This window comes from Schistocerca americana, chromosome X (genome assembly GCF_021461395.2).
Source record: "Schistocerca americana isolate TAMUIC-IGC-003095 chromosome X, iqSchAmer2.1, whole genome shotgun sequence".
Classification (NCBI taxonomy): Eukaryota; Metazoa; Arthropoda; class Insecta; order Orthoptera; family Acrididae; genus Schistocerca; species Schistocerca americana.
The window spans coordinates 760,075,576-760,097,217 of NC_060130.1; positions in this window are offsets into that span (position 1 = coordinate 760,075,576).

The following is a 21,642-nucleotide window of genomic DNA, read 5'->3' on the forward strand; positions in this document are numbered from 1 at the left end:
GTGCTCAGAGCCATTTTTTGTCTCTATGAACTGTCTACATGATGTTGGCGTACTTCCGTGGCCAGCAAGATACCCAAATTTGTCACTAATTGAACATGTGTGGAACCAGCTTTGACGTCAGCTCCGTCCCAATGCCTATGTTCGACGTCAACTTGCCATAACCACTCACAGACGGCTGGTGGCAGCACTAACAGTGGAGGGTATATAAAGCGCGTAGGGGAGACGCGGGTAACGGTGTTGTCGTTGTCGTAATGCGGAAACGGAGCGATTTGTCTGAGGTCGAAAAGGGCATGGTCGTTGGCTTTCGGGCCAAGCTGGGAGGCATATCCAGAACGGTTAAGTTTGTAAATTATTCGCAGCCCCCGTGGTTACAATATACCGTGCATGGCAAAACAGCGCTATCCAAAACCAGCATCGAGGCAAATGTGGTGCATCACAGGCTATAGATGATAGAGGAGAACGACGGCTGTGGAGATGTGCATGGGAGAAATAACGGGTAACTGTTGAGCAACTGACCATCCAGATAAAACAAGGGGAAACCAACAGTGTTTCTGGGCTATAAACAGTGTCTCTGGGCTACCAGCAGCTTGTCATGTCCTCAATGACCACTCAGTGAACGTTGCTACATATGGGCCTCCACAGCAGGCGCCTGATTCATGCACTCATGTTGACTGCTTTTCATAGCAGACGAAGGCTGGAATTTGCAAGCAACTGTACGTCCACTGAGGGGCGACGGGTGGCCTTTTCAGATGAATAATGTTTTATGCTCCATCGGACATGAAACGCCTGAAAGTGTACTCCCTGCAACAATCGACGGAACGGTCCATGCCCAACGACAGAGAGTTATGATCTGGTGTAGTAGCGTACTGTAAGACCTTCAGTACACACACCATCAGATTATTTGACGTGTCGCTCTAAAGAAGTAGGCGATTGTCAGCAATACGTCTCGTGGTCTTATCGTAGCGTGTTTATCTTCTGCCGTTAGGTCAGATGATAGAAATGCCACTTGCACGCTTAGCGTAACAGATTGACGGTAACCAACTTTAAACAGAACTTGATTAATTTTCACACACATTTATTAAAAATAAAAACAAGCATAAAAATTACTTAACTTGGTTCTGGATGCTATTTACAATTGACAATCTGAAGTTCCTTTGGTACGGGTACGTTAATCTTATTCTCACATATATCTCTGATACTTGACAAAAGTGTCTATACATTTATCTTCATGGCTATGTACAGGAATATGGTAATCTTATTAGGCGCAGGCTTGACTATAGACTGGTACAGACAAATGTAGAACTCGTACAGACTGGTACAGACTAATGCAGACAAATGCATACTGACTAATCGGAGGTCTGTACACTCGTTATAATACCTCGCGCGTTCATGTATCACTGCGCGAGTGTGACCCGCGAGGAGGAAAGGTTCTACGTTAGCGGCAATCTCATTGGCTGCGTTACATATTAATGCGCGGATTGGCGGGAGCAGAATTTGGTCCGTCTCGTTGTGCTTAGCAAGGCGCGCTCTAGTGGGAAAGTTGTGTACACGCTGACTACGCGGAACTATGTACACAACATCTAGGAAATGTTTTCGTGGCACTCCCTGGGTGATTTCGTCATTCTGGAAAGCGCAATGGAGCAACACAACTATGCACTTATCCTTGGAGACCACGCAGTTTTTTTTTCCTCGGCACGATGGCACCTACCAGCTGGACAATGTAAAGTGCCACACAGCCCGCAGTGTACGTGTGTTGATTGAAGAACACCGAAATACGTTTATCGTACCCCCTCGCCACCAAACTCCCCGGTTTTAAACTCAATCGAGAATTTATGGGACCACCCCGATCGGACTGTCCGCGCCGTGGATGCTCAACCGGGAAACCTAGCGCAGCTGTCCACAGCACTGCAGCTGGCATGGCTCCACATTCCTGTCGGTACCTTCCAGAACCTCACTGACACTCTTCCTGTACGTCTCGCAGCAGCCCGACGGCAATAGGTCACTATTCAGGCTTGTAACAGGTGGTCACATTAATGTGGCACAGTGTATTTTGCCAGATAGGACCACTAAACAGTTGTAATAAATTATGAAGTACCAACATACTGATGGAGGATAGTACCAGCAACTTTGGCTTATAAATCTTTATTTTCCTTCAAAAGCCACCATAGCTGCGATAACAGTCATTACTTTGTGGTGACTTGTTTCGGACCATCATGTCCACTATCAAACCATGCATGGCCTTAGACGTAACTGTAATCACACACATACAACCAATGTACATGGGACTACCCAAATATTCAGTCTTCTTCACCAATAATCATTACACAGATACAAAACGATAAATTTCGTATGAGCATACAATGTGAATTCCTCCAGTTCGATAGGAAAAAATTCCCATTGTATGCTCACAAGAAGTTCCTCATTTTGTATCTGTGTAATGATTACTGTTAAGGATAATTATTTTAGGTTACTCACGTGTACATTGGTGGAAACTGAGTGATTTCATTTACATCTAAGCCCATGGTTTGCAAATGGAAGTTATGGCCTGAAATCAGTCACCACAAATAAATGACTATTATCGCAACTGTGACGGAAATGGTTCAAATGGCTTTAAGCACTATGGGACTTAACATCTGGGATCATCAGTCCGCTAGACTTAGAACTACTTAAACCTAACTAACCTAAGGACAGCACACACATCCATGCCTGAGGCAGGATTCGGACCTGTGACCGCAGCAGCAGCATGGTTCCGGACTGAAGCCCCTAAACCACTCGGCCACCGCGGCCGGCAACTGTGACGGATATAAAAAGAAAATAAATTGCAGTAATGATATTTTCCCTGGGTTAAAATGCCAAAGTTATGGTAGATGGTAACTGATTCTAAGACTATGACTTCTCCCTATCTCACTAGTCGCTTTCAATAAGCTCTGTGTGACGATGGGTAGTGATTCATTTTTCATCAAATCGTCAGGCAAAAGGACATGTTGTTGAAACGAGGTTCTCTTTTTTTTCATAGTTGTTGTGGTAGCCTCATCTAATACTTTTGTTTGAGTACCTTCACATATTTTCTTATTAAAACACATACTTCCTTCTTAATTTATTTGCTCTTTTCACATTAAACACAATGAGACATATTGAGGTAGTTCGTCCAAGCATCGTGGACTGCATACCTATTATTCTGCTGACCCTGGTGATTGTTGCAGCAATGAATTTAGGTCTGTGGTGACAGTTCGTCCTTAATAAACTGTGTTGCTCTTATTTTTTCCAACGTTCAGTAGGAGACAATCTTTTTCTTCTTTCCATGATTTACAGTTTACATAGCGTTCTCCTTGTCCAGTTTTAACCACATTGTTTCTGCATCTTTTTAGTGGTTCTGCAGTTTTATTAATCAACTGCTCAAAATTTCCATTATCATCTACTCCTTCCATCACAGTCTGATGGCATACCTGAAAAAATACGATAAGAACAAGAAGAAAACGACAGCAACTATGATTCCTCTGACTAACTAATAACATGCGTTTAGGAATGGAACATTCTACTGAAGCAACAAACGCCATATACAGAGTGTTCGTAAATTCCGGTTATAGACTTCTAGGACTTGTAGAGGGGAGTGAGTACATAATATTTTGAATATGAACTTATGTTCGGAAACGTATCATTTCCGTTCTACGATGGTTACAATACAAATGTTTAACTTATCCACTTCTGCTTCAGGATTTGGATTAAGCGTGACGCCGTACAGTTATTAGGTAACAATTCAAAAGGAAACATCACGAAACATCCACTTATCACTTAAGCGCAATTGTTTGTATTAACACATAAACTTATGTGTTTACATCATTCCAAAACAAAAAAGAACCCAGCATACTGAACGTACAGTACAGTACTGATGCCTTACAAAAGCGGATCGATGTAGCCACCACCAACGTTGTTACAGACATTGTACTTACGAAGCATGTTCTGGTAGGCACTTTCCATCCCATTTGGTGTCACTTCAATTTCTAGCGCAGCTGCCAGAATTCGTGCAATTAGACGTTCCTCTGTCTCTACAAGAGTCTCGTAAATTAAATTTTGCATAAGACCCCACAGTAAGTAGTCAATATGAGTTAAATCCGATGATCGCGGTAGCAAGGCACTTGGACCACTTCGGCCTGCCCATCATTCTCCATATCGTATGTTGAGATGTCTCCGAACAACATATGAGAAGTGAGGTGGTGCACCATCACCATAAAACCACATTTCCTGATGGACATTGAGTGGCACAGCTTCCCAGGAGGGGTCCAATACGTTTTGTAGAAAGATCAAGTATGCAGGACTAGTTACCATAAGGCCGGCCATGGTGGCAGAGCGGTTCTAGGCACTTCAGTCTGGAACCGCTACGGTCGCAGGTTCGAATCCTGCCTCGGGCATGGATATGTGTGATGTCCTTAGGTTAGTTAGGTTTAAGTAGTTCTAAGTTCTAGGGGACTGATGACCTCAGATGTTAAGTCCCATAGTGCTCAGAGCCATTTGAGCCATTTGAAGTTACCGTAAGGGTAAGGAGGTGTGGCCGAATCACATAATCGTCCAGAGTACTTCCCCACACTTTAATACCTTACCGGTGCTGACATTCCTGAACACTCGTGACACAAGGGTTTTCGTCTGCCCAGACGTGGCTGTTTCGTGAGTTCAGAACACAGTCCCTGGTGAACTTATATTCATCTGCGAATAGAATTCGTCGTGGAAACAGGGACATGTCTATGCAGCAGTACAGGAACTAGGTGCAGGAGCAACGCGTTGTGGAAACTCGGCTGGATCCATAGCGTGTACCCTTTGTAACTGGTACGGATGTAACTGTTGCTCACGTAGAACGTCCCAGACGATACTCTCAATGCCCGCGCAACTGTTCTGGTAACCGTTGACGGGTTCTTTTCAATGCAATGCAGTCATCTTTTTCAAATTCGAATGTGCAGCGTTGCCATGGAGCGCCAGTGTCCTGTCTAATCGCTGTGGAGCTACCTGTTTCTCAGAGCTGCTGTATAACTTGGGCAAAAATTTGTGCGATGGCGTACAACGTTGCGGAAAAAGTTCGTGATACAGCTGACTAACAGCTTTTGCGTTACCTTGAGTTTCGACATACATAAGGAGCATGTCTGTGTATTCTGAGACCGTGTTGCGAACCATGTGTAGCCTGTCGGAGACGCGTAGGCATTGCATAGATCTCGCAGCAAGGCAGGCGTTAATTGGCCGTTTAATGTAGTACACGTGAACCTGTCTACCCTACTGGATCCCAGAACAAGCAACCCAGAGGTTTTTCTTTTTCGCTCAGCAGACGGGGACGCGCTACACATCTGAACTGAAACTGTCGTGTTTCCAGACATGGGCTCCTACTCAAAACAGTACGTTCTCTCTCCCCTATAGAAGTGCAAGAAGTTAGTGATGGAGATTTCCGAACACCCTGTATAAGCAGGTAGTGTTGCTTGGACGGGCAAATAGGAGCGGAAAGAACTGCTTTCTACCGCCTCATCTCAAGGCAACTCGTTGCAAGGTTTTTCTCGCTTCAGACACATTCAAAAGAACCGCTCGTAAATTACAAAGGTTACAGTAGACTAGGCATAATACTGTCACGTCGTAACCACAATCAAGTCCAAATCTGAAAGCGGGGTCGTCAGTGAAGTACAACATGTAGGACTGAAAACACGTTTTGTATAAACACTAACGTACAGTCAGAACAAAACTGAACTCTTGGAGGGAGAGCGCTGCTATTTATACAACCACTGAATACATCAGAATATACAAACATGAGATATTTCGAGCACCTACCGGAAATGATAAATACTACACTACTGGCCATTAAAATTGCTACACCAAGAAGAAGTGCACATGATAAACGGGTATTCATTGGACAAATATGTTATACTAGAACTGACATGTGATTACATTTTCATGCAGTTTGGGTGCATACATCCTGAGTAATCAGTACCCAGAACAACCACCTCTGGCCGTAATAACGGCCTTGATACACCTGGGCATTGAGTCAAACACAGTTTGGGTGGGGTGTACACGTACAGCTGCCAATGCAGCTTCAACACGATACCACAGTTCATCAAGTGTAGTGACTGGCGTATTGTGACGAGACAGTCGTTCGGCCACCATTGACCACACGTTTTCAATTGGTGAGAGATCTGGAGAACGTGATGGCCAGGGCAGCAGTCGAACATTTTCTGTATCCAGAAAGTCCAGTACAGGACCTGCAACATGCGGTCGTGCATTATCTTGTTAAAATGTAGGGTTTCGCAGGGATCGAATGAAGAGTAGAGCCACGGGACGTAACACAGCTGATACGTAACGTCCACTGTTCAAAGTGCCGTCAATGCTAACAAGAGGTGACCGAGACGTGTAACCAATGGCACCTCATACCATCACGCCGGGTGATACGCCAGTATGGCGATGACGAATACACGCCTCCAATGTGCGTTCACCGCGATGTCGCCAAACACGGATGCGACCATCATGATGCTGTAAACAGAGCCTGGATTCATCCGAAAAAATGACGTTTTACCATTCGTGCACCCAGGTTCGTCGTCGAGTACACCATCGCAGGCGCTCCTGTCTGTGATGCAGCGTCAAGGGTAACCGCTGCCATGGTCTCCGACCTGATAGTCCATGCTGCTGCAAACGTTGTCGAACTGTTCGTGCAGATGGTTGTTGTCTTGCAAACGCCCCCATCTGTTGACTCAGGGATCGAGACGTGGCTGCACGATCCATTACAGCCATGCGGATAAGATGCAGTCATCTCGACTGCTAGTGATACGAGGCCGGTGGGATCCAGCACAGCGTTCAGTATTACCCTCCTGAACCCACCGATTCCATATTCTGCTAACAGTCATTGGATCTCGACCAACGCGAGCAGCAATGTCGCGATACGATAAACCGTAATCGCGATAGGCTACAATCCGACCTTTATCAAAGTCGGAAACGTGATGGTACGCATTTCTCCTCCTTACACGAGGCATCACAACAACGTTTCACCAGGCAACGCCGGTCAACTGCTGTTTGTGTATGAGAAATCAGTTGGAAACTCTCCTAATGTCAGCACGTTGTAGGTGTCGCCACGGGCGCCAACCTTGTGTGAATGTTCTGAAAAGCTAATCATTTGCATATCACACCATCTTCTTCCTGTCGGCTAAATTTCGCGTCTGTAGCACGTCATATTCATGGCGTAGCAGTTTTAATGGCCAGGGGTGTAAATAATTACTAGCGGTCGAGCTGAGCTGGTCACCTGTGGCGCGCATACCAGGTACCCTAATGGATACATCACACTGCATGCAACGCAGCTCGGGGCATTGCTCCCTCTCCAGCGACCACATGTTTCAAAAGTCTTCATTGGAGCCAATTGAAGCACCCTGAATCTAGGTCTTAACGACGATCATCTGTATGACAACGCTGGCGGATCCTCACGTTCTGGTCGCGTAGTCACGTCTTTTTCACTATGATGAGCATCGAAGGTTGTCTCTGCCTTCTAAACTTCGCGATCGTCGAGTGCATCTTCAGTTTTTCAGTTTCCTTCAACGAGAAGTCCCCATCGTCGATCTGCACCTCATGGCTGTAGTAGCCCACCTGCCCCCCCCCCCCTCCCCACCATCTTCATCTATCTGCGTCTCATAAAAGTAGTAGGGCTTCATAGTGACGACGTGGACCATGTCTGTGCGCTTTCGCCTTCTTGATCAAAGGTGATAAGCTACAATTTCGTATGTGATGTCCGGAAAATGACGAAGGATACGATAAGGCCCAAAGCACCGTTTTAGTACTACTAGCTGCTAGCTTTGCCAGAGCCTCCCAGGCTGCAGCTCACTGAGCAGCGCTTGCCGTTCTAGCGCTTGGCGTTCTAGCGCTGCTGGTCCTTCTCCTGGAAGTCTAGGATCCGTATGCGAGCTAGCTGTCTTGCGTCTTTGGTCACGGTATTACGGAGTTTCACATAGTCTACTTGAAACGAGAATATTGCACCGATAGTAATTTTGGTCTCACGACTGTGCAGCAAGACAGTGTTAGACCAGTAGTGTTTTGCTTCACTGTGTTATATACGAATTTCACTATGGGTAGTATTGTATCCCAATCTCTCTTTCGACATCAACGTACATAGCGAGGATATCTTCCAGCGCCTTATTAAAGTATTCTGTGGAGCCACTCGTCTACGGGTGGTAGGAAGTTGTCATCCTGCGTCTGATGTCGCAACTTGAAATTATCTCTGATACCGTCTCGACCTTTCCATTATCAGAGATCATCACACAGGGAGCTCTGTGCTTCAAAATGAGATCCTCTACGAACGAACCTTGCGAATTCTGTCGCTTTAGCAGTGGGAACAGTTTTGGTAATAGGTTAGCAGTTGAGGTAGCCGCAGTACACTATTATCCATCGATTCCCGTTTGTCGACTTCCGGTAACAAGAGGTCGATTTCAGTCCGGTGGCATGGCCCTGCTGCAGGCCGAACTGATATCAGCTGCCCAGAAGGGAACGGCAGCACATGCTTCTATCACTGGCATTCCTTACAGTGGCTCACATACATGCAAATCCAAAGGAACATTTCATCGTAGTTCGGAATAACACAGGCACTGCAACATCGTATTTATCCGCCGCCACCGAACGAGCGACTTTCAAGTAAAATGTCTTAGCTATATGGGAATATACCGGGTGATCAAAAAGTCAGTGTAAATTTGGAAACCTAATAAACCACGGAATAATGTAGATAGAGAGGTAAAAATTGACACACATGCTTGGAATGACATGGGGTTTTATTAGAACCAAAAAAAACAAAGTTTACAAAATGTCCAACAGATGGCGCTGGACAGCAAAACGTCAGTGACTGCGCATGACAATCGTGAATAAAAGGAGCTGTAATGAGAGAGAGAATCAGATGCGCCAGGAGTCGCAGCATGTTGACGTTACCTGAAAAGGCAGTTTAAGTGAAGCTGTATTATCAGAATGGGGAATGTGCTAGTTCAGCGTTACGATCCTATCGTCATAGGAAGGGGATTCGAATGTGCAAAGGTCCGTTGACAAATGCAGCTGTGGCGAGAATGATTTCGAAGTTCGAAGCCACGGGTTGTTTAGACGATAGACTCCGTAGTGGCCGATCGAGCACAAGGGGTAATGCTGCTGAGACAGTTCAGAAAGAAATGGAGACTGTAGCGGGTTCATCTATGCACGGGGAAGTCAGCGCTGGTGCAGTCGCATGTCGCACCGGCATTCCATACACTACTGTTTGGTTGGCACCTAGGAGTACCCTCCGATACCATCCGTACAAAATCCATCGGCATCATGAACTGTTATCTGGCGATTTAGTGAAGCAGAGGGCATTTGCGGTGTGGGCGTTTCAAAAGATGGCGGAAGATGACGATTGGTTGAGTAACGTATTGTGGACCGTCGAAGCTCGTTTCACGCTCCGAGGGTCTGCCAACGCCCACAGAATTTGGGCTACCGAAAATCCTAGAACTGTCGTGGAAACTCCATTGCACGACGAGAAAGTCACGGTATGGGTTGGATTTACCACATCTACCATTATCGGGCCTTTTTTCTTCGAGGAAATGTGTGATTCTGGTTTTGTAGCTGCTATCGTGAGGGGTGAGAGGTACGCCGATATGTTACAGAATCGCATCATCCCCAGCCTAGCTGATAAACACCTGCTGGAACGTACAATGTTTATGCAGGATGGCGCTCCACCCCATATTGCTAGACGCGTGAAAGATCTCTCGCGCGCGTTGTTTGGTGATGATCGTGTGCTCAGCCGCAACTTTCGTCATGCTTGGCCTCCCAGGTCCCCAGACCTCAGTCAGTGCGATTATTGGCTTTGGGGTTACCTGAAGTCGCAAGTGTATCGTGTTCGACCGACATCTCTAGGGATGTTGAAAGACAACATCCGTCGCCAATGTCTCACCATAACTCCGGACATGCTTTACAGTGCTGTTCACAACATGATTCCTCGACTACAGCTATTGTTGAGGAATGATGGTGGACATATTGAGCATTTCCTGTAAAGAACATCATCTTTGCTTTGTCTTACTTTGTTATGCTAATTATTGCTATTCTGATCAGATGAAGCGCCATCTGTCGGACTTTTTTTGAACGTTTGTATTTTTTTGGTTCTAACAAAACCCCATTTCATTCCAAGCATGCGTGTCAATTTGTACCTCTCTATCTACATTATTCCGTGATTTATTCAGTTTTCAAATTTATACTGACTTTTTGATCACCCGGTACATAATGAATGTACAAGTACAGACTGTAGATACATGATTCACGATATATGGAAGTTTGTGTCTTGCAGTAGGGTCCAGCTCGCATAGCCTAATGGTAAGGCTTCCCTTCGCGATAAACGGGAAATCCGGGTCCGAATCCCGGTCCGGCACAAATTTTCATTGTCATCATTCCATTGCATAGCTGATGGTTGTCGTTATTTGCAATTGCGAATATATTTCATGTACTTCAGGAAGCTGTCTGTAAATGAGCTGGGATGATGAGTAACCATTTCCGCCCCATTGAATCACTGTTGCTTTTACAGAGGGGCTTCCTAAGTACAGCCCGCGAGGTTGATGCTGCCCGCGAAGACATTTAATCCGGCCCGCGCTTGAGCGAAAGTTTTTTTAAGGTTGCACGTGATTCTTGAAACTCGTTGAACTCCAAGGCCGCAAGGGGCATCGCCTCTGCTTGCTCACAAATGAGAGAGACGCCACCAGAAGCACTCTGCCTGCAGCTGACTGCGACTTTCTTATTGTGTTATTTTATTTACACGAGGGCGTGCTGAAAAGTAATACCTTCGAAATTTTCATGTGAAAACTCTTAAAACTTGTTAATATTCTAAATCTTTATTAATCAAAATATCCACGGGTGTACTGCCGGTCTACAGTGTCCAACGGGCACAATATTTTGGCGATCATACATGTCGCCATCATCAGGTGAACTGACGGACTGAGCTCCTGTGAACGTGCCGGCACGGAGATCCGTACGCTATGGCTGCTCAGAGGGAACTGGATTCGGTCGTTTTGCTTGCAGCTCTCTGGTATGGACAACCTCCTTCGAGGTGGTCTACAATATCGGAGTCTGTTGTCAATTGACATTTACTCCACAAGTATAAAGGTAAAATTGACTGGGATTAAAAAGGGTTTGCTAAAACTTGTCTGAGCTCGCCAGGATAAAATAAAATGGGTGCTAGGAAACTAGCGGCGAGAGGAAGAGGAATGTTTGTTCTTCTTCTGCTTAACTCTCGGAATAGCAGCGATTATACGCTGCCAGTCATAGTCGGTAAAAATAGGGAAGCGGTTTATAAGGTCCAAGTCCTTCTTAGGAATGACGGCGGTCAGATTTGCAATTGCCCAGCCGAAATCATAAGGCTTATGGGGTAGAGGTGATTTAGGAACATTGGAGGCGGTAAAAGGGTACGGGGTATTGAGATGCGCGAACGTCTTGTCACGCAATGATTTTGCGACCATCTTCAGCAGTTCTGGCGCAGTGATCTCTGTCTCTGCTGGCGGCGTGTGGACTACCTCTTCTGTGTCCTGTTCTTGGATGGGCGCAGCAATTGTGACTTCATCTCCCAGCAGCGGCAGTCCCGCCTTGTCCTCGGATGGGCGGGCGGGCGTTTCGATGCCTTTGGTCACGTCATCTTGTATTGCTGGTGGGGCTGGCTCGGAATCTTGTCTCCGTTGGCCCTCCTCCTTCGAGGAGGGAGCAGACATCTCATTTGCCACCTCCATGGGCACCCCCACAGCGCCCTGCGTTACCGCAGGAGCCGGGAGAGCGTCCGTCTGCGTGGCGATGGTGGCAGTCGTAACTTCTCGCCCCTTGCGAGATTTGCAGGCCAACAACTCGCGGAGCTGCGCGAGCTGGAGGCGTACCTCGTCCACCTCGGCCCGAAATGCAACCCCCTCCCCTGCCATGGCAGATTTGAGAGCGGCAACTGCGTTGGCGACAGCATCGTCGATCTTGTGAATGCTGTAGGGATTGCAGCAGCACGGCCCTCCACTCGCGCCAGCACCGGCAGAAGTGCCAGTGGCGTGATGCGCGGGCAGAGCATTTACCGTTTCTTGATTCCTTGTCACCTCTTCTTGCGCTGTAATTCGCCGTCGGTGTGTGTGCCGCTCCTTCCCGCGGCCGCAGCTCTTGAGGTAACTGCAGCCACGGTGGTTGGCGGCGTGAGAACCGCCGCAATTACAACATGTAGCAGCGGCTTCCCTGGGCTTCGTACAATCGCGTGTGAGGTGCGGCTTTGCCGATTTAAATACCCTCCGCCCGCGGCGCGCTCCCTCCACCGTCCGCGCCCCGCGCCACGGTCGAGCGGTGGAACAGATTGCGACGGCGTCTGAGATGACGTCGGAGTGATGGCTCTGTCCGCCGTGGTCGTCACAACTATACGTTTGCTCGATTTACTGTTGATTAACCCAATCGTTGGTTCCCAAGCCTTGCTAAGATTATAGCCACAGTCACAGTTTATGAGGTCATCATTGGTGCGAATTTCGATGGCCTCTCTAACAACGCTGTCTCAGTATCTCGATGTCTGTACCAGAATCCTCGTGCGTTCATACTCCATAGCGTGATTTTCCGACAAACAATGTTCAGCGACCGCCGACTTGCTCGGATATATCAGTCGAGTGTGCCTCTGGTGTTCACGGCATCGATCCTCGACGGTAAGCATCGTCTGACCAATATACGACTTGCCACATTGACACGTAATCTGGTACACGCCGGCCTTCCTCAAACCGAGATCATCTTCGGCGCTCCCCACCAGTGCACGAGTTTTATTCGGAGGACAAAACACAGTTCCGACCCGGTGTTTCTTCAAAATGCGAGCGATTTTCCCCGAGAGTGCGCCTGTATATGGAATAAATGCAGTGCCTAGCTCCTCCCTCGTGATTTCATCCATCTCCACAGGTTGTGCTGTAGTGGTTGGGCGGAGAGCACGTTGAATCTGCCACTCTGAGTACCCATTTTTTCGAAATACAGTTCTCAGATGTTCCAATTCCTGGGGTAGACTCTCTGCGTCAGAGATAGTGCGTCCCCTATGTACTAGAGTTTTAAGTACCCCATTCCTCTGTGAAGGGTGGTGGCAGCTGACTGCGTGCAAATACAGATCAGTGTGCGTTGTCTTCTGATACACCCCATGAGCATCGGATGGGGGCAAGTTCGGAATCTAGGAGAATGATCGATAACAGAAAACCCAGCGAGTCGAATTGTTACATATGTCGCAGCGCTCGTGACCAAGACGTCAAGGAAAGTTAATTTACCCTCCGTTTCAGTCTCCATAGTGAATTTGATGTTGGGGTGTATGGAATTTAGATGTGTAAGGAACTCAAGGAGTTTATCCATACTATGTGGCCAGATGACGAACGTGTCGTCCACGTAACGGAAAAAGCAAGTAGGTTTCCATTCGGATGACGACAGGGCTTCCTCCTCGAAGTTCTCCATGTACAAATACGCAACCACCGGTGAGAGTGGGCTACCCATGGCGACTCCCTCCGTTTGTTTGTAGTATCCTCCATTAAAAAGAAAATACGTGGAGGTCAAGACATGCCTAAAAAGTTCAGTGGTCTTCTCAAATACGCCGGGAGAAACTCAAGAATCACATTCTAAATCTTTATTATTCATGTCTACATATTTGTAGCGCACTGCCGCTAGAGGACTCCGAATTGTCGAGTGTAACGTTGCGGTGCGTAATGTTACCATGTCGGTGGGTGACAAACAGCATGCTGTAATCGAGTTTCTGATTCGATGAATTCCTCCACATATGGAGCACCCTTCCTTTAAGCATAACAATGCCAAATCACACACGAGCGCTGCGACATATGTAACAATTCGACTCTCTGGGTTTTCTGTTATCGATCATTCTCCTAGATTCCGAACTTGCCCCCATCCGACGTTCATGTGTTGCCAAAACTTAAAAGACTACCTTCGAGGACTTCACTTTGATAGTGATGAAGCGGTGCAAGCAGAGGTGAGAATGTGTCTCCTTGAACAAAATCAAACAATCCACAGTGATTGTATCAACAACCTGGTCTTTCGTTGTAAGAAATATGTCGTCGCCAGGGTGACTATGTTGAGAAATAAGTATGTAGACATGAAGAATAAACATGTAGAATGTTAATGACGTTTGCTTTCTTTAGGTATTTACTTCCGTAGGACCAAAGTGAGAAGCAAATCTCCATGGTCATCGAATAAGTTAGTTAACGAAATTAACATCAGAAAAGTAAAAATTGATAAAATAAACTGTACACAGTCCTATGCGGACGAGAAGGTGCTGACCAAATACTAGCATTATCAACAATTTAACACAGGATTTATCTCAATTTCTTCCCGGAACTCCTCGACACAATAGAAAGAATGAGCCGTAAGAAAATTCTTCAGTTTAGCCTTGAAATTGTGACGATTACTGCTATCCAAATGCAGATTGGATTTCTGCCTAGTATTAACTGAGTGAAAGCTGATGGTTCTTGGAAATAAGCTCACACTGTTAACAAGAAACGACATTAAAGAACGTTTATATTGAGAGGCCAGTGTCAGAATTCCCGACTCCTTGACAGGTGTAGACAAGAGGTTCGCGAACTTACACGTCCGTTTCTGAGACGAAAGTCTCTTTGCGAATGGGCAGAGTTTGGCCAGAATATAATGCCACATTTCATAAACGAATGAAAATAAGCAAAGCAGCCTAAATTTCGTGTATCATGTTGATATTTTAAGTTTCCTTTCTTTCGAATACGTGTGCAATTATGTCCGTTAAAACTAAAAAGAGAAAAGAGGAGAGTGAGTCTCATATCTTCACTACAACGCGGGTCGTGAAATATGTCGTTATAGTGAAAGACAACAGTCCTGTCGAACAAAGAATGGCCGTGGAAACTTGTTTTCTTGTGTGATATTGCTTTACATTTGAATGAAATGAATAAAAGCTTTGAGCGGAGTTCAGTATTATTCGTATTTAGTAAATATATGCTAAATTTTCAAGACAGAAACATACTTTTTGAACTCGTCAGACAGAAAATTTTGTCACACTTCGACAATTGCCACGCGTTGAAGGGTGAACGAAGTTCAACTTTTCAACTCTTGTTTGCAATGGAATTTCTTGGTGATCTGATAAAATAGTTCTCTTCCAGGTTCTGAGATTTAGATGCTCATTCCATGGAGATCCAGATTTTCCAGAGACTTTTTTCTTGTGAATTTAAAGATTTTCAGACAGCACAGCAAATGGAAAACATTGACCTTCAAGCTGATGACTCTCTGAAATGTAAATTTAAAGGTGGAAGCTATGTTAGTTTTACAAGTTTATTCCAGAACAAAACTATCACAAGATCAAAGATTTTGCACGAAGTTCGTTTTCCATATGTTGCACTACCTACAGGTGTGAACATCTTCTTCGCTGAAATTCACAAAATCTAAATGCAGAAGTAACCTGAGTGACAAGCGTTTACAATATACTTGTATTTTACTCATACAATAGACTAAGTTAGGGCCATAGTTTGAGAAAATGTTTTATTCGAAAGACAAATTTTAATACCTCCCAACAAGTTTACTGAAGAGTAATAAATTATACCTGAGATTTTCACTAAACGTTATGTTTGTGTTACACAACAATAAATCTCGTTATGCTTTTCTTCTTTAATTTCTGAGGAACTGTATTATGGTCCCCACTGAGATTCAAAACTTGACATGTAGCCTTCATTCTCTAGTAATCTGAAGATCCCTGCTATTACACAATGTTTCGTTTTCCTTCCATCAGTTCTTCCCCTTCAAGGCTTCTATGATTTTCAGCAATGCTGGATCTTCTCTCTGTTCATCTGAAATGAGATTCAATACAGCAACGGCTGAGATTTCATTCACACTGCTGTGTTCTGCGCAAGAATTCCTTGAAAGGCAGTCAGCATTCTCGTGTTTGTGTCTCCTTTTGTATACCACTGTGATGTCGTACTCCAGAAGTCTCAGCACCCATCTATCTAGTCGACCTTACAGACCTTCAGGTTGCTCAGCCAACATAGACAATGATGGTCCATCACAGCAATGAAGGGTTTGCCAAATAAATACGGATGGAAATTTTTGATGGCCAAACAACTGAAACGCACTGTTTCTCACATATATTAGTTCATCTCGGACTTGGAGAGTAGTCTGTAAATGTTAAGTATCACCTTTTCAGCTCCTTCCCGGATTTACACAAGAACTGCACCTATGCCATAATCCCATAACTGCTATTGTCGGTGTGAAGTTCTGTCTTGGCATTCTCGTCGTACACTGCTAGGACTGGAGAAGATGTTAGCTCCCCCTGAAGGACAAAAGAAGTTCCTTCTTGCACCTCATTTAAAGAAAATGGCGTCTCCTCCAGACAGAGGTTTGCAGTCTGGATACACTTCAGCATTCTTGTCAGACAGCTTCAAATACCTGAGGTTACTGAACGGAATGGACAGTGTCCTGAAAGGAGGATATAAGATGAACATCAACAAAAGCAAAACGAAGATAATGGAATGTAGTCGAATTAAGTCAGGTGATGCTGAGGAAATTAGATTAGGAAATGAGTCACTTAAAGTAGTGAAGGAGTTTTGCTATTTGGGGAGCAAAATAACTGATGAAAGTCAAAGCAGAGAAGACATAAAATGTAGACTGGCAATGGCAAGGAAAGCGTTTCTGAAGAAGAGAAATTTGTTAACATCGAGTATAAATTTAAGTGTCAGGAAGTCGTTTCTGGAGGTATTTGTATGGAGTGTAGCCATGTATGGAAGTGAAACATGGACGATAAATAGTTTTGACAAGAAGAGAATAGAAGCTTTTGAAATGGGGTGCTACAGAAGAATGCTGAAGATTAGATGGGTAGATCACATAAGTAATGAGGAGGTATTGAATAGAATTGGGGAGAAGAAGTGTTTGTGGCACAACTCGACTAGAAGAAGGGATCGGTTGGTAGGACATGTTCTGAGGCATCAAGGGATCAGCAATTTACTATTGGAGGGCGGCGTGGAGGGTAAAAATCGTAGAGGGAGACCAAGAGATGAATTCACTAAGCAGATTCAGAAGGATGTACACTGCAGTACGTACTGGGAGATGAAGCAGCTTGACAGGATAGAGTAGCCTAGAGAGGTGCATCAAACCAGTCTCAGGACTGAAGACAACAACAACAACAACACTGAACAGTGGCTATTATGACGTTTTTTGTTCGTAAGAGAGTGAAGATGACTGGAGTATAAAGTGAGTTTCCAAAGGATTGGTATGGATGGTGAGCACAGTTACGAAATGTGGCGCCGTAAGTAGAATTTAAGATTTTTATCAAGGATACAGGAATTGACGTTATGTTTTAGAGTACTTTTTTGAGTACCCTAGACAATGGAGCACTTATGTTATCAGTGACAGTAGCAGGATGTGCCAAACAGATTTGTCGTATTGAGTATTTCTTTTTGTTAGTTGCCAGTGGAAGCACTGTGTTAGTGACGTATTAGAGGGTATTTCAAATGCAGAGCATGTGATCTTCCCTAGTGATCCGTGCAAATTAAAATTAGTTCCCAAGATAAAAGGTCTTTTGCAGTCTAGTTTGTTTTAAAAGAGCTGCGCTTGGCACTGCTGTCACCAAAACTAAATATAAATGAGCTGACCACACCAAGGAAGGGCGAAATCCAGAGGTGAAACAACCACAACGACCCACCGACATGAAAAGGAGTGAGAATATAGACCAAGATTGGTATAGTCAGGAGTATCAATCTGAAATCTCAAGAATATAGAAACGTCAAGAAGTGTGTTCCCAGTAAATTAATATATTCCAAATTGTGCCATCGATTTCAGTGTGTTTACAATTCTGGAATTGAGCAGCTGAGCAAGAATCTTGAAACGCGATGTACAAGAACCACCCAAGTTATTTAAATTAATTTTTTAATTGTAATTCTTAACAGATTCGAGATTCCAGCAGGCCAGGAACCCAGACGCTACGTCTTCGATGTAGATAACAACATATTACTTGCGATAACAAGAAACTCTGTTGCAGGACTAATTGATGGGTGCAATCACCAAAGATTTTGATTAACCTTTTGTGTTGTTTATGACTTATTTCTAAGCTCATGTAATGACAGTGATAAATTTATTAGGCAAACATCCGTAGAGGTAGGCTCCAGCACGTTCCTGACTTTTTTAATATACATATAGGGTGTAAAAAAGGTGTTGTTAAACTTTCAGGTAAAGTTCCCAACAGGTAGAAGAAGAAAACTGGGTCCTGAAACGATTGATTTGCATGTTAGAGCTCGTTTTCTACTTCTCTCCACAATCACACTAATCATGGGAAACACACAGAAACAGAACGTTCCAGCACTACACGAACGTTTCCCTTCATGGGCTCTTCAACATACACCCTTGGTTACAGCGCCATCGCAATGAATCTCTGATGCGCTGCTGAACAGGTATTCCTGAAAAATTGCGTATTGTTTCACAACCTTCCACAGTAATGGCACATTGACTACATATATCTTGCACCGGGGTTCCGTACACAAGAGCTTTCAAAGGCCTCCACAAATAAAGTTCTAGTGGGTTGGTCCTGAGGGCGTGGAGGCCAAGGAACTGGTCCAAAAATGGTTCAAATGGCTCTGAGCACTATGGGAGCTATCTTCTGAGGTCATCAGTCCCCTAGAACTTAGAACTACTTAAACCTATCTAACCTAAGGACATCACACATCCATGCCCGAGGCAGGATTCGAACATGCGACCGTAGCGGTCGCGCTGTTCCAGACTGTAGCGCCTAGAACCGCTCGGCCACCTCGGCCGGCTGGAACTGGTCCACCTCTGGCTATTCATATGCCACAGAATCCGTTATTTTGAAGGCTACGATCATTAAAGGAATTGTTTCATAATGTAACCAAGAGAGCGTTTTTACCATTTCATGATACAAAACGTTTCAGGTAATTCTTGCACGTTCTGTTTCTGTATTTTTCCAGTCATTAATGTCATTATGAAAATGAGCTCTACAGTCTGTATATGTACATAACATGTTACTTAACAACTTTCTGCTGGAAGCGGAAATTAACACATGAAATTGACAAAAAATTTATTTTTAGGTAGACGGAAGGTAGTTTGTAAGGGATTCGTGTATTTGTGAAGCACACCATGTGATCAAAGGTATCCCGACACCTGGCTGAAAACGACTTACAGCTTCGTGGGGCACTCCATCGGTAATGCTGGAATTCAATATGGTGTTGCCTACCCTTAGCCTTGATGAGAGCTTCCATTCTCCCAGCCATACGTTCAATCAGGTGCTGGAAGATTTCTTGGGGAATGGCAGCCCATTATTCACGGAGTGCTGCACAGAGGAGAGGTGTCGATGTCGGTCTGTGAGGCCTGGCACGAAGTCAGCGTTCCAAAATATCCCAAAGGTGTTCTATAGAATCCAGATAAGGACTCTGTGCAGGGCAGTGCATTACAGGGATGTTATTGTCGTGTAACCACTCCGCCACAGGCCGTGCATTATGAATACGTGCTCGATCGTGTTGAAAGATGCAATCGCCATCCTCGAATTGCTCTTCAACAGTGGGAAGCAAGAAGGTGCTTAAAACATCGATCCAGGTCTGTGCTGTGATAGTGCCATGCAAAACAATAAGGGGTACAAGCCTCCTCCATGAAAAACACGACCACACCATGACACCACCGCCTTACTGTTAGTACTACACACGGTGGCAGATGACGTTCACCGGGAATTCGCCATACCCACATCCTGCCATTGGACCGCCACATTGTGTACCATGATTCGTCACTCCACACAACGTTTTTCCACTGTTCAATCGTCCAATGTTTACTCTCCTTACACCAAGCGAGGCGTCGTTTGGCATTTACCGGCGTGATGTGTGGGGTACGAGCAGCCGCTCGACCATGAAATCCAAGTTTTCTCACCTCCCGCCTGACTGTCATAGTACTTGCAGTGGATCCTGATGCAGTTTGGAATTCCTGTGTGATTGTCTGGATAGATGTCTGCCTATTACACATTAACGACCCTCTTCAACTGTCGGTGATCTCTGTCAGTCAACAGACGAGGTCGGCCTGTACGCTTTTGTGCTGTACGTATCCCTTCATGTTTCCACTTCACTATCACGTCAGAAAGAGTGGACCTAGGGATGTTTAGGAGTGTGTAAATCTCGCATATGGACGTAAGACACAAGTGGCATCCAATCACCTGACCACGTTCGAAGTCAGTTGAGTTCCGCCGAGCGCCCCATTCAGCCCTCTCACGGTACCTAATGACTACTGAGTTCGCTAATATGGAGTACCTGGCAGTAGATGGCAACACAATGCACCTAATATGAAAAACGTACGTTTCTGGAGGTGTCCGGATACTTTTGATCACATAGTGTAGTTGTTTGGAGGTTGACTACCTGCTGTGTACTTAGACCAAGACACAGCAGCCAGATGTATATAAAAAAGTGAAGAAGTAACAACTGATTAACGTAGGGATGGAATTATAACCTATTGTCTATTCCCAATACTGAATTAGATTTTGAAGTTAGAATAAGTAATGATATTTTTGTTGTAATCTAGGATCATCTCTGTAAAATTATGAATAACTTGATGGTGAGTCTTCACCGTTATAAATCTAAAGAAAACTCGCAAATTTAATGTAGTCGATTCTCACTTTGTATTAAATTTTTATACTTTGTTAACCACTGTAGAAACTGGTGTTGAGGAATCTGCGTCAATGACACAACGAGAGCATGCTGAATAACGGCATGGTAGAAATCAGACGAGCACTTTGTTGACTGTCACATGCGAATGTAATCGACAACCACAATGGGCTGCCACTCGAAAGGTGAAAGAAGATACACAAACGTGTCTGCCACAGTACTGTACAATATGCTAAATAAGTGTATTCAGTTAAATCATGAGTTCACTTGAATAAAGGGTTGACTCATGATATTGTTGACTTTATTTCAAGGAAAGATGGTGTGCAACCTAGAACAGTCTCTAACGAAAATAAAATATCATGAAACTGGCGCAGATGGTGATGAAGAACATTGTTCTTTTGTCAAAAGAAGCTCTCAGCGTGACTTCCACTGTCCTCTCAGTATCTTCAAGAAGACTTTTAACCCCTCTGATGACCTATGAGCGCTCCGCTTTTGTCCCATTAACCACGTGTGCGAAGTTGTCAAAATCTTCTTGTTGTTGCGGAGGTCCTATAGCTGTCGCCGTATCCCGCATCTCTGTCGCCAAACGTCTCGATCTCGCCATTCTTCCTCATCCTCTTCTATTCCTCTTCCCTTAATCGCTTATTGGATACCACTTAGACACACTTTCCATGGTCTTTCTCTTCTTCTCCTTTCAGGAGATTGCCATGAAAGTACTCCCTTCGGCTATCTGTCTTCATCCATTCTTGAGACATGCCCAAACCACCCTATCTGCCTTTCTTCTATTCTGTGCGTAATACTACGAGTCTACGTCTTTTCTCTTATTTCCTCATTTCTTAAGTGGTCAGGTGGTCCATTTCTAAAGTCCTAAGTCTCTTTTTGTTTCTTCCTATGAGTTAGGAGCACTCACTCCCATTGCTGGGTATCGGTTCCCCGATGGATTTCTGTAAATTCATTTTAACCTTTAAACTCTTTTGTGAACCAAACTAAACTCTTCCAACAATTTCCTAAGCGTGTAAGACATATGAATAAAATTTTCTAGGTCATT